Below are 19,581 nucleotides of genomic sequence, written 5' to 3' on the forward strand. Positions count from 1 at the left end.
AAATGTAGTTAAATTAATGACTTGTTAAATTTTGTGTTTATATTCATATAACAATTCATGTTTATACCTGTTAGGAATAATTAAAATCTTGTTTTGGTAAATATGAGGTACGTAATAGGTTGTTCTACAAACTGAATTTACATGAATACATATTAATTAATCACCGTAAACAGATCCAGGGACGAGTATTAAGTGATTAATTGTATTGGAACTTTCTAATTACTAAATAATCTGACAGAATTGGTCAAACTACATGATATTTACCTTGTAAATTACTCTATTTACACAAATGTATACTGACCAGCCTTTACAGCCTTTATTATTGGTTGTTGAAGTTTGGTAAAATTTAAACCTCTGTTTTTTTTAATAATTAATATTGAATATCGTCAACAATTTTGAAATGGGGAAGACTACTTTCAAAATCAGTTATATTGGATGAAAATAAGTGAGCTTTCGTAGCTTAGGATTTCTGTACAGTTATATCTGGCAAGTTAAAGTTCTAAAACAATGTTACAGATTTCACTAAAATAATAACTGTTACAGAATAGTATTAAAAAGTGTTAAATAGCAAATGGTTTGAATTAGTTTATGGCCAGATTACTTTAAAAACCTACACAAGGGTAGAATAGAGTTGATGAGTTTTTTCAATCCGACATAGAAAAGAAATCCAAAAGATAGTTTATTGTCACAATAGATCTATAAGATATAACTAATATGAATTATGGATGTGAAGATCTTGATTGCATAATATACCTTGCAGACTGATTAACTGGGACATTGAAGCTAGGTGAAGTGGATGAGGAAAGCCTAACATCTCCAGCGTCTAGAAACATTCTTTGTTGGAAAATCAAAAAGTATCTCACGCTGAATGGAATTCAAGCTTATATCTAGGTATCCACATTTCGGATTTATGGTAAGCGAAAGTTATTGCAGGTTTATCGGAAAACCTTGTTTATTCACTAACCCACTTATGGAAGAAACAGAGTGTTTTGAAATTGTGGACCAATTTCTTTCATTGAAGCTCATTGAATTCGTAAGTTTTTAATACTGCCTTTTAACCCAATAGTAAATTAAGGACAATAACTACAATTCGTAGTACATTAATTCATTTACTAAGTTTAAATTAGTAGGAATACTTATTATTATTTATAGTGATCTGTGTTATATTACGTTACAATTATCGTAATAAACTCTAAATCATTTATAGAGTGTTTATTTTAACACTGCTACGAAAATTAACATAATGAACAAAGGAGGAATGTATTATGCATAATGCAAGACATCTCGAAAATATTTTACTGTGTACTTTGAAACTTGCACATGAAAAAAATGAATTCTATGATTGTGCATGCCCTACAATGAAATTTGGCTGAGCGTCATTGAAGTCTATCATACAGTAGGCTGAGTGATTGAATTTCTATTTCGTGTATCATGGGGTATTAAAAATGTCTTATTTTTTCAATTGTCTGTCTGACTCTGTACTCATGACATCTCGAGAATGAAATGAGCTATAGATTTTAATTATTCAAAACAATCTTAGTGAAGCCTGTTATGCGACACGTGTGTTATAAGTAACACTTTGCAACATGTTGAAACATGTTTCTGTGTTACTTCCTTGTTATATGGACTGCAGTTACAATGACACCATATCTAACCAACATAAAGCTAAAATGTAGTCAACTGTTACTTGGTGAATAATCCGAATAATCCCTAGAAAGTATCAGCAAGAGTTATTAAAGTGATATTAAATACTAGCAGTTACCCGCGATTTCACATGCAATTTTGTGTTGTTAGACATGAGCATATTATTGTTTTGGGACGCTATAGTAGCAGAGTGAAACAGGTTATATTTGTAACATTGAAATAATTGGAATTGTTCTCCAACACTCCATGATGGTTTATGGAATAGCTCCAGCGGTTTCGGTAATAACTGAACTATTACATGCCAGTGAATATGAATCCTACAATCTAAATCCTTAGCATTTCAATTAACGCACTTACGATGATAATGGCTATAGCCATTTAAAAGAATTTAATGAATTTAAATAAAAGTCATTTAACAGGTATTTGGTCTTCCGATCATATGTTAGTTTAGTTATTTAAAAGCATATGTGATAGAAACGGCCAAGTACAAAATAACCGAATCGTAATAAGTAAGGGCTCTGTAATGTAGTGGTAGAGCACACCCGGCAAGTGAGGGATCCGGGTTCGAGTCTCGGCGGAGCAAGTATTTTTTGTGATTCAATGTCTATTAAATAAATGTATATACAGTTTGTAAATTAGGTCCTTATATGCTTGGATATATTCTAAACGGATTGAGATATCAATTTACAATCTTCAAAATACCTATTAAAATACTTTTATGGACATTTTGGAGGATAACAATATTTCCCTCCTCCCTTTTTCAAAGGGAGGTAGAGGGAGCTCACTTTAAATTTTCGAGTTTCAAGCAATATCTGTTTATGTGTCATTTGAAGCGTAAATTCAAATGAAACACAATGCGATGAACAAAATCGACGTTCCTAGCAAAAGTTGTGGGATACTACCCCTTACATCTAAGGGTGAAAATTAAGTCTTAATACGCCTGGATATATTCCAAACGGATTGATATATCAGTGTACACTCTTCACCATACTCACTACTTTCTTATTTGGGGTTTTTTTTAGGGTAAAACAAATTTCACTCCCCTCTTCAAGAGGAGGGGGCAGAAGAGGATAAATTTAAATTTTTAAATCGTAACCAATATCTTGTGACATTTAATTTTAAAGGTCTATTCAATAGAAACATAATGACACTAAGAAATTAGCTCTACGCCGTTTCTAGCAAAGTTATTGGCAAATAATGCAAAAACATAATAATCTGTAGGGAAAATGCCAATGTGCTCATATGAACACAATGCATGCGTCATATCTTATAGTAAGACTTTGAGGTGCCCAGATTATCCCTTTGCGTAGCGTCTAATGTTTCTGTTGTGCATAGTTTTGGTAAGAGGTGTCTTTTTCTAGGTGGCATTATAATGTAAGGGGCTATTTGCCCATAACTTTGGCTAGGACCGCCGTAGTGATGTTTTGTTTATGTCATTGTGTTTCCATTGAATAGACCTTTAAAATAACGTGTCATCAGATAGGAGTTGCAATACTAAAATTTAAAGCTACTCCCTGTAGAAGGAGAACCCCTTTGAAAAAGGGGAGAGAAATATTTCTATCCTTAAAAAACTCCATAAAAGTACTCTACTATGTATGGTGAACATTGTACAATGGTATTTAAATCCGTCTGTCTGGATCAGGATTTAATTTACACCTTGTATTATATATATATATATATATATATATATATATATATATATACATTATATATACACATATATATTACTTATTTATTTATTTCATGCAGGAGTATCTGTGTAATGAAAATTCAGCTGGATTTAAATCAGTCTTTAAATTTATAGTAAACGTAGATAGTAACTTTGTCTTTGTTATCTGCATTACAGTACTGACCAAACACTGTATATGTAATATTTGCTAAAACGTACAGTATTTTGTTATCTGAATAAACCATGTGCTCAACAGCGTCTCCAGAACAAAATTAAAATACAAATTTTATTACTATCAAGTTTACTCTTTACTTTCTAAACTATAAATGTGAACAATTGTATAACAATAGTGTAATAAATTAAATGTATATGTTGTCATAAAGCAATGTTTACACAGAACAGTTGATTACATTGAACAAGCTCTTTCAATAATTAGTAACATGTGTTTGCTGTAATGCATTTCTTATGGGATTTTTCACAACACATGTACTTTAGTTGATTAAAATTCCATTAAAAACAATCCCAGACACGGAAAACCTTTTGTAGGAAACACGGCATTTATAATTTACAAGTAATGTTGACAGATAAATAATAACATAGCCGATTTAAATGCTTATAAATTATTATACTTAATATTCTTGACTTTTACAGGTAGTTACAAACACATTTATAATCTACTATTTGTACCATGTCCATAAATATAATGAATAATTGAGTGTTATGGGACTTTAAAGACTAAGGAAGCGTAGTCCAGAAGGACTTTTGAAATATGAATAGGCCTGTATGGTAATCAGGGATGCTAAGAGTGGCCATGTAAAATCTCAGTACACAAATACATAAATTATTTGATGAATTTCAGATTTTTATATAGTAGTATAGGTACAATAATTTTGCACAATGTATAAGATGTTATGTTAAATTATTATAATAAATTTACGAACACCGAAACAACAAATAAACTACTCATTTCAATTAGACTTTTAAAAGGAGGTCAACATTGGCTAGGATGCCAATATTTTCACCGTTTATAGGCGTAAAAATAGATCGAACTATTAGAGAAACTGTGTCACGGTAAACCCATGAAGTGCAAGGACACAACACATAAAACTGATGTAACTGTAACGAACTGACGAAGGTTAAGGGATAATACAATCCTCCTAGCTGGCACCACAGAGTCGTAATAAAATAAGGTTTAACAGCCGTAAGGGAAGAAGCATGGAGACATAAAACAGCCACAATTCGTGGGATCCAGACATTCATGAAAGATAATAAGTGAATATTTAATATGTTAGGTCACATTGTAGTGTCACTTAATGTAAACAAATTGTTGTTCTTGTAACTTCACATATTCTGAGACAACCTCTACGTCCCAAAAGTGTAACCATTACTTATTAATACTAGAAATTCAAATGTATTGCAGTTACTAACGTTTTATTACACAGGTGAACTTAAATTAATCGATGTTTACTTCAATTCGGAAAGACGCAGTCGAGATCTTCAAACCCTTTTACTCTTTAAAAAGAGTTTTTAACTATTAGAAATTATTCAAACATTTAGAAGATAAGTGACATTTTTACAATACTAAAGGTTTAAAATCAGATCGTCGGTACCCACAATACAGACCTATACCCATCTCTCACTTGAGAGTCAATCTAAGCCCAAAACCCTCTAGGTTTGCTGGTCACCTATGTCTCTTAGATAAAAATCAAAGGTATCCGGGGAAGCCTTGTGGTGATCTTATCAGATAATGATTTTTATAATGAAGTTATTATTATAATTATAAATAATTAATTAATGTATTACATTCATTGATAAATAAATAAATCTGCTGTGAATAAAAGATACGATAAGACTTTTAAAATGTTCCTACTGAATGTTTCAGGTAGATTTGGCAAAGTTTTACTCTACATAAATTATAGATGTTCATAATTATTGTACAGATAGAAATTTTAGATTTGACCAGTTTGGATTTCCTCCACAATAAAATATATTTTAAAAAGGAAGTCTAGATCTGTGGCACTTAAGTCTGGCGGCTATTAAAAAAGTGAGTAGTTAGGGCTCAAAATCTTTTTAAAAAAGGGAAAGGAAGTAATTTGGGGCAAAGAGTAAACAAAGACCTGTTTATTCAAGAAAAAATAAAATGAAGCAGGAAACCTGAACAGTCTATAGTGAGCAACGTTTATTGTATAGCATTCTGTCTTGCTCATTTCTTGGTGGCTAAGTGTAGCTATCAGAAGCACTGTGCACTAAATGAAGAGATTAAAGAGTGAAAAAATACAATAACAAGATTTTATACCAATTTTACCTATGTTTTAATTTGAGGATAAAGTGATGTAAATATTTATGAGAGTAAACAAAGATACGTAAATATAAATGGGATTAAAAACGTAATAAATTACTGTAACCAGTTGAATTTGACGTAAAAACTTAAAAAGACTTTCAAAAAGGGAGGTCTATATATGTGGCACTTGCGGCTATTGAAAAAGCTAGTATTTAGGGCTCAAAATCTGTTTCAAAAAGAAAAGGAAGTAATTTTGAGCAATGAGTAAACACAAGTCCTGTTAACTCAAGAAGAAAGAAGATGAAGCAGGATGCAAGAAATATGAACAGTCTATAGTTGAGCTAAGTTCATTGCCGTTGAACATTTTGTCTTGCTCATTTCTTGGTGGCTAAATGTAGTTATCAGAAGCACTATAAAATGAAGATATAGTTTAATAGTGATAAATATGATACCATTGATTGGATAACAACTTTACCAATGTTTTAATTTGAGGATAAAGGTATATAAATATTTATAATAATACAAAAGATACATAAATATAAATGGGATTACGACGTAATAAAGTACTGTAACTATTTAAAGTTACCGTAAAGAATAAGTAATTTTATTATTTTTTTAATTACATTAAATACCCTATAAGACAGTTTATTATAAAAGAACTAAAATTTCCTAAAACCTTCACTTATTAGCGTACCGTTTGAACAACCAAATTCCATGCCAAATTTTCGAAAAAAACGAGCAAACTCTGCCATTGTCTCGACATGGCACTGCTGACACAAATCTGGCCGGCCTGAGTTACAGATGATCTCTACCTGACCAATTTATCACCAAGTTCAACCATTCAACACAGACAGGGACTAAGCTTCGCTCCTAATTGTTACAGACACATATATATCGTCGCTTTGAGAGAACCAAATCTCATGCTAAATGGTCGAATACGTTGAGCAAACTGAGTCATTGTCTCAACATTTTACTACTGAGACAAAGCCTGTCGGCCTCAGTGTCTATCTATCTACTAGGCCAATTTTTCAGCACGCATAATCATTCAAACGTTGGACTTAGTCTTGCTCCTGAGTGTCAAAGACACAGATATATCGTCGCTTTGAGACAACCAAATTCCAAGTAATTGAACACGTCGAGCAAATTGAATCTTTGTCTCAACATTGAACTACTGAGAGAAAGCTGCCACCAATGCTTTGTGTTCTCTCCTTGGTCAGTGTATCAGTATTCAAAACCAGTCAACATGGGTACAGACTTGCTACTGAGTGTCAAAGCCAAATCATATCAACACTTTGAGAGAACCATATCCCATGTCAAGTGATCGAACACGTCGAGTAAACTGTGTCATTGTCTCGACATTGCAATACTGAGACAAGGCCTGCCTGAGTGACTGGCGATCTCTACTTGGCCAATTTCTCAGCATGTACAACAGCTATACAATACAGAGACACAGCTTGGCAATTGAGCGTCAAAGACACAATCATATCATCGCTGACACGTTCTATGTTACATACTGTATAATAGCTTTATGCATTACAAATATATATTAGTCAGTCAATTAGTTATTAAATAAGATAATTTAAAATTATAATCTTTTTATGGATTAGATTTTGTTGGAACATTCTAATAATTCATGCTGTAAATATAACATGTATACGTTGATGTCATTTCGCAATAAAAATGGCTATTTATAATTTAAACATCTTTTGACGTATACCAAGAAGACCGAAAATCAGATGATATGATTTGACTTGGAAACAAATCATCATGAACGGTGAAATGTGTGTATCTTGAATGTGACGTACACAATTCAGATGGGACATTTGAACATTTACTGTATGTAGTGGATTTCTGGAGTTTAAAGGTTTTATGAAACTTTTTTTACCACCAATGACTTTTAAAATAGCATCACTGACCACACGTGTGCTTAAAGTTACACTCAGCTAAGAGTACGAGAGTCATGGTATACTACGCCCATTGTAATTGGAGATTACAATGGGTATAGTCTTTAAAATAGGATAGAATACCTAATACAGTTAATTCTTCCAGTGGCCGTCAATTTACTTACGGATATTTAAAACTTCGCAGTGGGTAAAGAATCCCCTACCCCGGTATTGCTTGCAAAGTACCTCCCGCATCTTGTGCAGTCAAACGTAATAGAGAGAAAGAACGGAGTATTTCTACTAAATGTTTAACATTCAGATACCTTTCAGTGCCTGTAACTCCTGAAAACCCCTATATATGGTTAGGCTAGAGGTGTTATTATATAGACACGAATTTTGAAATAAATATTGGTGTCAATCTTAGAAATATTTGAATTTTGGGATTTAGCTACAAATGTATAAATATTGGATTTGTAAGGATACCCTGTCGTAAATACCATGTAAACCTGCATCCTACAAGATTTAGTAAACGTCATTAAAATAGATTGCCCATAATGATATTTTATTGTTAGTTGGGGGAAAAAACTAAAATGTTACTACTAAAAGTAAAAAAGGGAATTAATTGGATCCAAAAATATTAAAGGTTTAATTTTTGTGCACCTATATTACATAAAATTTTTTATTAGTAACATTACTTTGCATAAATTCTCTGTTCAATCATGCAATGAAAATTAATTTCGAAAAGAGATTTAATATTACGAACCTTTAATAACATAGTAATGTAAATATAATATTATATAATAATTAAATACACATTATATAGCAATTGAAGTCACGTACACTATCATGGGCACGGTAAACCGTAGTGATGGAAACTGTTGAAGAAATGAATTGGTTGTAATAATTGGAGTTAAATTATTTTAAACGAATTGTTGGCATAAAAAGTAAATAATCAAAGTTATTAAAAATATGTGCCGCTCAAAGTGTAAAAACTCTAAATTCTACTAATAGTTATCTCGTTTCAGTTTAGAAAGAGTGCAAGAGAAGTCATAACGTAAATGTGTAGCTTCAACCGTAACAAAAAGAGGACTTGATTACGAGTCTGTAAAACAAGGAGCTTAAAGTTGTCTTGATGTAGGTAAAAGGGTGTTTTACTCTGTGAGCTACTTCATCCCCGGCCCCAGTAATAAAGCGGACCGGGCCGGAGCCGGGCATCAGTAAATGAGGTGGTTGCCATAAAACCTTCCTACCGCTCTAATCCCGAGTGCGGGGCCTACATTGAGCATGATAACACTCGTTACCGCGAACATGATATCGTATCATGAGTAGGTAATGGCGTTTAACAGTGGAGGGGGGGAGATCAGCCTCGGCTCTTATCAACTGTCTTTCTTTTCTAAACATTGATCTTCCCTTCTGTGAGTAACCTTTTAGTGTAATACCATTCGAGAATGGTCTGTCAATAAAGACTTTAAATAAACAACGTAATGCCTACACTGTAACCTCGAGGTAGTTCAGTGGTTTTCTAACCGTGAAGTCTCAGGTTCGAGTCCCGGGAGATTAATAAAAGTTTGGAAAATGTTTCGAGAGTCTTCCTTTTACAACGTTTAATGCGACAATTAAAGTCCCATTGTTCCGTTATCCATTGTTACAATGTAACCACCAAAAAACCATTTCTTTACGTTTTTTATAATTTAGCTACGTAATAGAATCATTGATCAAAATGAAAATTTCTACCTAAATTTCTGATTTGTAGAGATTTAAATAAATTAAAACTTGTATAGATTTCCTAAGTAGAAAAAGCACACTTAGAATTCTAGGAATATTTATTAATAGCCTTCATTTTTCCCAATATTTTAGTACAACAGTGCTCAATAACTAATCTTACTGAATCAGTGATTTGGAAATAATACCATAAGGAAAACTGCTGGAAGGATATGCTCCATTGATTTCAGTTTTCTGAGCCTATTAACAGTCTGTTGTGTGAATCTTATTCAGTAGTTCAGTGGTTTTTCTTGTCACTTGTCTCTTATTCTTCATTCATTACTAAGGATAATTTTTTGCTTCCTGTAATTGTAGTCCCATGTGTGATAATTAAACAAATTGAATTAAACACCAAGTCCATCGGATACTATTGTTCTTAACAATGCTCCTAACTACAATTCAAGTTAGTCGTTATAGATTTTATTAGTTCCGGTCCTCATTACATCGCGTTCTGAAATTCAAGCTCAAAGATCTAGATAATAAGATTAGACAGCTTGAGACGGAGGCTTAAAAAGGAATTCTATAGATCAGGACTAGGGTTAGGTATTTATTGGATCGCAGAAGATAAAAAATAACTTATTTTGAAAAGTTTTGTATTTTGAAAGTTACATGGACTCCGGCATAAAAAAATCCCTTGAATGAAAAAGTCTTAAAGAGTTTTAAATTAATATCGTATAAAAATCCTTGATAAAAGTGGATAAGCTGTTAGACATTTCTTCTGGACATCAATTCTTTATTGAAGAATACCAATTCGGACATGTCACCTTTTTCTATAAATCTCCCACGCAGTGGAAGCGGACCTAAACCCCTATTATTTAAGACAAACAGTGTCACTGAGCTGAACAAACGGGTCAAAATATCATGTGGCAAGGTGGACAAGGGGGTGTGAGGGGGAGGCACGGCGGGAAGCCATGGACAGTCGTCTCAGCACTCTGGGTAAGCCTGTTAATGTGGCCCTCTGGGTCGATGCGACAAGCACTCTCACTACATACCCGCATACATTAATCTTCCGGCAGACAGGTCCTAAGCAACTTCCCTTGCCAAACGCTCAGTTCTCCTCGCCACACACAGAGGAGACTAATGGATGAGTAGGTGAGGAGGCTGCGGATACCACGATAGTCTAATGGACTAATCCAACGTACTTTACAGCTTCTTAAGCGTAAGTCGGATCATTTTATGACATATTTAGGAGAATTTTACAGCGATTTCAGACATAATTTAAGTTGGATAACTCAGAGCTCAATGACCAATAACAATTTATACAACTACTATGCAACATATCTGATTATGCAGACCTGGATAATATTTATAAATCAAGAGACCGGGATAAAAGTTAAAACTATGTAATATTTATCAAAATTGTCATGCTTGAATCATTCAAATTTGACAGCATCTTCCAAAATTCTTCGGGAATACAATTACATGCATTAAATGGATTAAAGTATTTTTCAAACTTGCCAAACTTTGCTTAGAATATATGCGTATGTGTGTTTTTTTTACTTAGAAATGCACAGCTTGTAATAGTATTGCTAGGATTTCCAAAAGTGAGATTTCCCGAGAGTTTGTACATATAGAAAATGGAACGACCCCTGCAAAATCCATGAAAGTTTTTTCTTCGTCATATTACTGATTCCTCCTATGATCCCCAAAATAATCCTTCTAGTTCTCACTGGCTACGCTGATGACAGCTCATGAGCTGTTTAAGATTAACTGAATCCTAAACTTCTATAGTTTTGTACATTATTGCAGTACTAAAACAAACTTACAGTTTACCAGTTACAGTACTCAACCAGTGCTAAAGTTCTTGAAAACTGAAACAACATAACATAACCCAAGAAATAAGATATAACATTTTTATAAGAGCTGAACAACACCTATTTTATATATTTTATTAACAGACCTGATGTTGTAGATGCGTTGAAGAAGCCTTGCGTTATCTGCTACTTCAGATGGTCTTACTGTGAAATACTTATTTGCGTTTTAGATCCGCTAGTGTATAAATATAAAATAAATTTGAAATATTAGAGGCCCGCTCATTTGTCATTACTTTGGGTCTGTGACTCGGTAGTCTTATGCGCTATCGTCACATATACTAACGATTTGGGTTAAGAAGTTTCGTCTTATATGGAACATAAAAATGACGTGTGAGGTAACACGTGTCTGTACGAGTCTGAGTTTCAGCATGTCTGAAGTAAGTCTTTATTGTGTTTAGTACTGTATAATATTGATCAAACTTGATTGTTCTAGATATAATCTTGGATGTTATTAGGCAATTATTGTAGTATCGGTGAGGTACAGCTGTTAGGAGTCCTAATTAAGAAGAATCAAGAATCTTTATTTCCAAAGTACATTACAATCATTTGTTAACACAAAAATCCATCACAAAGGTAGATAACAGTACAATGGATAGGCACCTCTGAGCTAATAGCTGAGTTGAGGTTGCCATCACTTACTAATTAAAGGTAGATGGGTATGACATCTTCTCTTTTAGAGTACAATATACACAATTAGAACAATTAATAAACCATGCCAATATTTAAAACAAAGCACACAGAATTAAGTTGGGAGTGCCGATGGCCGAACTGTCTGTCGTTAGACTTTGGGTCTGAGTTATAGATAGCGCAGGTTCAAATCCTGTCTGTGACCGTTGCACTTTTTATCAGTACAATCAACCTCGTACTGTATCGACTCTCCCCTTTATTCTGTTTTAAAAGAGCCTTGCACCGGTCAGTGGCCCATGAGGACGGACAGAATAAGGCTTAAAAGGGGATCGGCCTCTCCTTAAAAAAAGTTGTATTCCATAATGAAATGCAATACATTACATTACCAATGCATTACATCTCCACAATAAATAAATAAAATAATTTAGTTTAAAACAATAATGTTTTAACTTGCAACAAACAGACTCTTAATCCCTATTGCCTAAAATAAAACTTTTCTTTCAGATCCGCTCAACTTACATGTTACATCAAATTTGACTTTAGTACATATCGACATTTAATATCGCTCTTAAATTTTATGTTGAAGATGGACCTTCTATTGGCTACTATTAAATTAATTATATTTAGAACACACAAAACCTATACTACTTAAAAACTTTTGTGACGTGTCTGACGAAGATAACCTTGCTATCGAAATGCCTCACAAAAATAAAAGTTTTTAAGTATTGGTTTTGTGTGTTTTAAATGTAATTAAGTTAAACTAAATGTTATTTTGGATATGTTTTGGAGAGGCTTTACAGAACAAGAGCCTTTGGACTTCAAAACGGAGATGTGAATAATCAGCGTTAGCGTTGTAATCATATCTAACGCTAATTATATGATCATAACTAATAACTTTTTGTGGTTTAAAAATACGTGAGAAAGTGTCTTCAGGAACTTGGGACTACTTACTATCTCTCCCTCTACATTCTCACCGTCTTCATTAAGTACATATTCAAATGCGATAAAACTGTTGGTTGAATAATATTTATTACACAAGGAGCCGAGATAAAAGTTACTGTAGGCTACAAACAGCGAACAGAGTTTTTTAAGAAAATCCCCTCTGAAGTTGGTGCCAGGTTGATAAATGAGCTTAGTGAGGAAATCAAAGGATTGGAAAGGGAAAAATTGTTCAAAGCCCGATACGCAACACCTCTTGGTATAAAATAACTTGTATTCTGTTTATTATAGCCAGCTGCAGCGTTTAAAAATAATTTACTAATTTATTATAATTTAATTGCTTGGTGTGTTTAGTATGAAATATTTGAATGTTATTTGCATGTGCTAGTGAATTAATGGACATAAACGGAGACTTTTATTGTTGTTCTACTATTACTGTAGGGTATAAACTGTATTTGAATGTTAGTTTACACTGTCAATACGCTGTAGCTATGCACTGCATTTTTGTTTATTGTACGAAAGTAAATAATTCACTTAAAATAGTAATTCTGAGTGTTTGTGAAACAGTTTAAACCGAATTTAGTTTAAATAATCCATACTGTTTTTTTGGGTTCCAAAAGTCTTAAATTTACAAAGAGAACGTAATTTTTATTTACCTCGTAATCATAAACAATACCAATGATAGTTGGCGGAACGGCCGCTAGCCACGCGCTAGCGTACCTACGTTACGAACTGCTGGCGTACCATGCTCTGCGTTACGCTTGGATTACGATGGCTCAGGCGATCTACCATTTCCTTATGTAAAACACCTCACGCGAACGCAATATTCACAGCCAACACAATCGCTATCGTGAAGGGAATAAGAATCAAATGAAGTCTTCATATTGGTGAAAGGAAAATTATTGTTTTTATATACGTATAACGAGGGAGTTGGATTATATCTCTATAATTTTATTCTGTAATAATTCTTTACTACTGATGTCATGTTTTATTTGTCTGTCTACTAATCTAACCATAGACTTGAATATTGTGCATGGAGTTTTATTTCTGTACGAGGAAAACTGAGTTCGATGATGATGCATGTCACTGCATAGGATTAGCTGAGGGTTATTGCATATATTAACATTGGTCTTATGGGTAACCATGATGGCAATAATAACATTGCAGAATAAATAAATTTCGTAATAAAATTAACACACCTATACGACATTCAAACATGATATATAATAACACATGTAGCTTGACTATCCCAACACATTCCATGTTGACTTGGGTGTAGACTTTTCACTAGAATGTATCATGTGACAAGATACGTCGAGATAGATTTTATATTTACTCTTTAAATTCAGCACGAAACTTTATTTCTGCAAAAACGAGTTCTATGATACGTTATTTTTGTAAGAACTGTTTGTATGATTGTCTGTCTGTCCACATGACATATCTAAAATGAAATGAGCTTAAGATTAGACATTTTGGATGTAAACTTAGCGAAGTCTGTTAAGACACGAGTGTGGCGTACTTCTATCTTGTATATATTGTATATAAATAAGTAAAAGTATATATTTTTATAATAATATGTATTTTATATATGTGTGTGTTTTATTTTGTATATTTACATAACATTACATATTGGGACAAACGATGACCTAACGGTTTAAAACAGTTAACTTTGGATATGGATTAGATATACGAGTAGAGTAAGTAGAGTAGAGTAAGTTAAAAAATAATTAAACTCGTAGAGTAAGTTTAATTCATGTCTGTGACTTTATTAGGATACGTTTTATCAGAACCATCGACCTTTGTTCTGTAATGACTCTATCCCTTATTCTCTTTGACAACAACTGTGATCTTAGACACAGACCAGTAGCCCAATAGGACGGGCAGAATAAGGCTTAAAAGGGGAATGGCCTCTCCTTGAAAAACCGTGTGATTATTTTTTATCTTTTATTTTATTTAGGTTTTATATGGACATGATTCTATGTATTGAATTATAAAGCATTGCACTCACTCAACAATTTTACGTAGATACTGAAAGATAATTTCTTGTATCACAGACATTTTAAAAATATATTTTCATAAAACTACGTATATTCATATGTATATTTTTAAATTTTAGTAAAACAACTTCGCCCTTTTAATTCAAGCGTTACTTGCATAAATTGCATTATCTACTGAGTGTCAGCGAATTCTGTTATTTGAGAGACTTGAAAACTTTAATTCAAGTCCATCTTTTCGCACGGTATGTCGAAAACCAAGTGACCTAAGACTGATATTTTACATGAAGCTTCATTTCTATATAAGGAACATCGAGTTCGATGATAGTGCATATCACTTCACAGAATTTGGCTGAGCATTACTGAACAGAATTGGTGTTATAGGTAGCCATGATAACAACGAGAAAATCGGGGAATAAATATGTTTGTAAATAAACTGAGTACAAGTCATATGACTTTCAGCATGTGACATGGTAATACTGTTAGTTATAGAATTTTGGATGCAGTCTTAGAGGAGCCTGTTACGTGACTCATGGTATGAAGTATCCTGCCTTAACAGGGAATTAAATGTTCCTCAATCTGGAAATAAAAATTTGGATAGGCTGTTAACTACTTTGAGATGTAACATTTTAACCAATAACAAACTTTGCATAACCTGCGAACGTGTGTTGTGCTTGGAAGTGTAGTCGCTGTACGTCCTACAGCATTTACTGTTTCTTAATTGGTAGGATATCTTTATAAAGTCAGAATATGTGGTAACTGCAGGAAAATTCACTATTTAATAAACGGAAATAGCGTTATCGGCTAGTGTTGTAGATGTGGTAAACAGGAAAAGAAACTATTTACTCAACTATGTAATTGATAACAAATGTATTACATCACGGACTTTCTTTCTATAAATATTTTGAATTTTTTGTTTGTTTTTTGTGTTGGATTACAAAAAATCTTATTCCATCTGATCCATCTTATTCCACCATATTACACTAGCAGCCCTGTTAGAACTATATAGCTTGTGATACGCTGTGGAAATTGGACAATTCACTTCTGAAATGAAAAATACAATATTCTAACCATCCAAATTTTCGAATTATCAAGACTTAATCATATGTACTGGAATGTCAAGGGGCTGGAAGAAAATTCAATTTATCTAAAATTTAGAGTTAAAATGTTTAAATTATCATATTACGACTGTATCTGGACTATTTATGTTTTCAAAACATAGTAGTTATTTAATATACACAGTTTTATGTGTATATATACAATTTATATCTAATTTTATAAAGATGTAAAAAACTAGTTTTTTAAAGTTTCTCGCAATTAACATGGATTGCCAATTACATCTTAGAAAATATTTAGTGATTCTCTGAAAGGTTGAAGTTCAGTTCGGTTCTAATTATAAAGTTTCTGTTTAGCGTCCAAAAGTAATTTATATTCTTCTTTAATCGTACTCTAGAACTACTTCTAATGTTAATCGATATCAAAGATCATGGGATATTATCGGCTACATGAATTACTAGGATGAAGTAAAGAGCGATATAACACTTTTACAATGCTCATGTTATTTAAAGGGCCTCTACCCTTATATCCTAAATGTATGTAAATGAATGTTTAAGGCAGGGTAAGAAATATTCCGGCAGCGGCGTTACGCACCGTATGTTGGCATATCACGCGAAATACTGTCAGTTCCCGCATCTCGAGTGAGGGGCTGCAAATGTTTATGCAAAGGAATTCATGGATCCCTGCCGTCAGTCTGTAGGAGGTTGTGATACAGTAAATGTAGTTATACCATATATTTTGTGATAAACCCAGCAGAATGGAAATGATGAATGGTGCACTGAACGTATACCCACTCGACGGGCCACGTTTTTCAACCGATTGTCTTCAAATTCAGTACAAACCTTTCTTTCGTTTATCTTGACTGAATTCTTAAACTGGAAAATCTATAAGAGGGAAGTTTTTTGAAATCTTAAAAAATATCAGTTTGTGTAAGATATTTTTGTTATTCACTTAGATTAATCAGAATTGTTCAAACTAATAAGCCACTTCTCGGCTTAAATTGGAATCAAAATTTAATTTCAAATAGTAAAGGGCATTCAAATCAAATCAAATAAAAAGGGGATGGGATTAATCAAAAAGATAAGATAAATATTATCGTTATAACATACATTTTTAAGTAGTATCTATTAGTTTTGTGATTAAAACTAGGAACAATTAAAATAGAAAATAAGAGGTTTTTGTATTACGTTATTTAAAATTACATAAATATATCGTAAGTAAGAATTGAAAAAAGAGAGATTCCACATACGAAACAAGATATTAAAATTTTCTAAATATGTGATACTGGAACATATTCCACACTGTAAAATTACACAGAGAGCGAAAACAATTTGCTGTTGTGAAAGAAAATGTAATTAACATGATTAACCGTTATTAACGATAACCTCAATCATAACTAGGTTACATAGATGAATAAGTTAAACGATTCCTTTTAAATTATTTTCAGCACTTTTATACAAATAATTAAACTCATAGAACTTTATTCATTACAATGTATTGCTAAGTTGCAATGTTAAGTTTTGATACTTATTGGACAGGACACTTGATAAAGTTATACACAACATAACGTTTACTTTGACAATATATGTAGTTTCAAACCAAACATTGGTTCAGAAGTTCAGCTATAGTTACTGGCGATAACTTAGTTACCCGACTGTTTACGTTTATGTCCTCCTGGCCTGAGATGGGATTCTGTCAGTATTTCGTACTTCCAATGGACAATTATTTTTTAAATAATTTGTTACGCAATCCAGAACCACGGACGTACTTGGAACAGTATTTAAAATATAGTTTAATGAGTCGTACTGTATGAAAATTTCGTTTTCCTGTTACAAAAACAAGCGTTTACAATGTACTACAATAATTTCCTATTTTAAGTGCTATTTTTATCTGATGTAATGATAAAATAGAATATTTCTACTATTCCAGTATATCGGGTCAGTTGTAAAAGTGTTCTTCTGTATGTGTGCCTGTATGTGAGCTTATGTTTCTTCGCACGTCAAGTGCAACGAATACACTCCAAAGTTGGCGTATTAAATAATAAGGCAAATCCAGATGTCAAGGTTCTTTATTATATTATTTAGATCTCAAATAGGGTATGTCCCCGTGGGATTGCCCTAGAATTATCTTCAAGTAAATTACAAGGGCTGAAAGTAGACACTCTTTAACCAATGAAAACTTCTTGAAGTTGGGTATTTTTATGATCGAGGCAAGAAAACAAACCTCGGCTAAGGCACTGGATATGTAATTCATTCAAACTAAAGTGTTTCTAATCTTCAAATAAGGGTCGGTGACAACATCGCTTAATTTAGCAAAGCCTGTTACAGAAAGAATGCTAGATCGATACAACTATCCAAACAGGTGGAAACCACTCGGATAATTATTCATCCTTTAGTAACGTTTCCTGATTGGTATTTTAGTCGTTGCTCTACTTTTCATCCTATTTTGACCACTCTTGCTTGAATTCTCCCATCTCTCAGCTCCTTGATGACTAGCTCTTAAGAGTTAGGAGAATTCACCTCCTCCAATCATACTCAACGGCACCAGTCTAAATATTTAAAATTCCAGCACACACAAATTCGGTGTGTAAATTTGGAATACTTTAATCAGCTTTGTTATACTCGTGTTTTGTCAATTAATTCCCCATAATCTAATGATCAACTTCTACCATTCTCCAAGCGCCAGCACACACAAATTCGATGTGTAAATTGGGAATACTTTAATCAACTTTGTTATACTCGTGTTTTGTCAATTAATTCCCCATTATCTAATGATCAACTTCTACCATTCTCCAAGCGCTCCGTCACTATCAACTTTTAATCCTTAATTATTTAATAGTCAAGTATATAATTCCATCCAGGTAAAATTTAAACCACTCAATCCAACCAGTTTAACGTACATAATTCGCTTGTACTATTATATAATTAAATGTCATTTTTCTTAAACGTAAGTTGGAAAGACGCTTAAGTTTAAATAATTTGAATTTCAGTTTCTCTTTTCAAAAAGTATTTGCAAATGGCAATAATTCCAAGAGGTAAGATGTGTACCGACAATTCCTCAAAAATAACTTATTACACTATTACTCCTCTATTACGTACCTCAACCACGGTAATTTACCAAAAAAAGGTGAGTGCCAAATTTGAATAACCATGAAAAAATACAGCTTTCAGAAAACTGACATAAAGAGGTGGGAAACGAAAAAATGTTATATTGAAAAGTATAGATTTGTATACTCTTGCAAAATAGGGCTTGGCACTTATGAACGAAAATTTGAAAATGTGCATAAGTTAGAATAGTAATAATGATTTGCTAAATCATTGTCTCTGCGTATACTAATGTATATGCATAAAGAATTTATTTACTTAATTTATGATGAATGAAGGGGAAAATAACTATTTTAGTAACCCTACAAAAACCAAAAGTTCGATTAAGCATTAATTCAATTTAATGTATAATATACTGATACTCTTGTAAAGAAAAGGTAGAGTACTTTCGCTTTTTACTGAAAAATACGTTTCATTCTCTCTACATTGAATGCAGGCGATTATGAATAGATGGAAACCATAGGACGAATGGTGGTGTCTGTTTATCATTCGAAACATTCTGCTCTTCCATGTTTTATAAAATCTTCAATAAAAGGTTTTTATACAGGTATATGTGTATCATTAAATCGTTTTAAACAACACAATTAATCCTTAATTACTAGAATATCTAGTACGAAAATATAATAGTTTTAAACTGTTTGTAGTTAATTATTAAAAATCTTCTATGTTAAATTCTGTGTAAAATTATAATGTATTTCGAAATTCATAGTTGTTTATTTCTTTTCTTTGAATTAAATTTTGAATTTAAGAAGTAACTCTATGAAGAGATGAAACCATTTTCAATCTATCTATCTTTTTATATATTCGGG

The sequence above is a fragment of the Homalodisca vitripennis genome, chromosome 3 (genome assembly GCF_021130785.1).
Source record: "Homalodisca vitripennis isolate AUS2020 chromosome 3, UT_GWSS_2.1, whole genome shotgun sequence".
NCBI lineage: Eukaryota > Metazoa > Arthropoda > Insecta > Hemiptera > Cicadellidae > Homalodisca > Homalodisca vitripennis.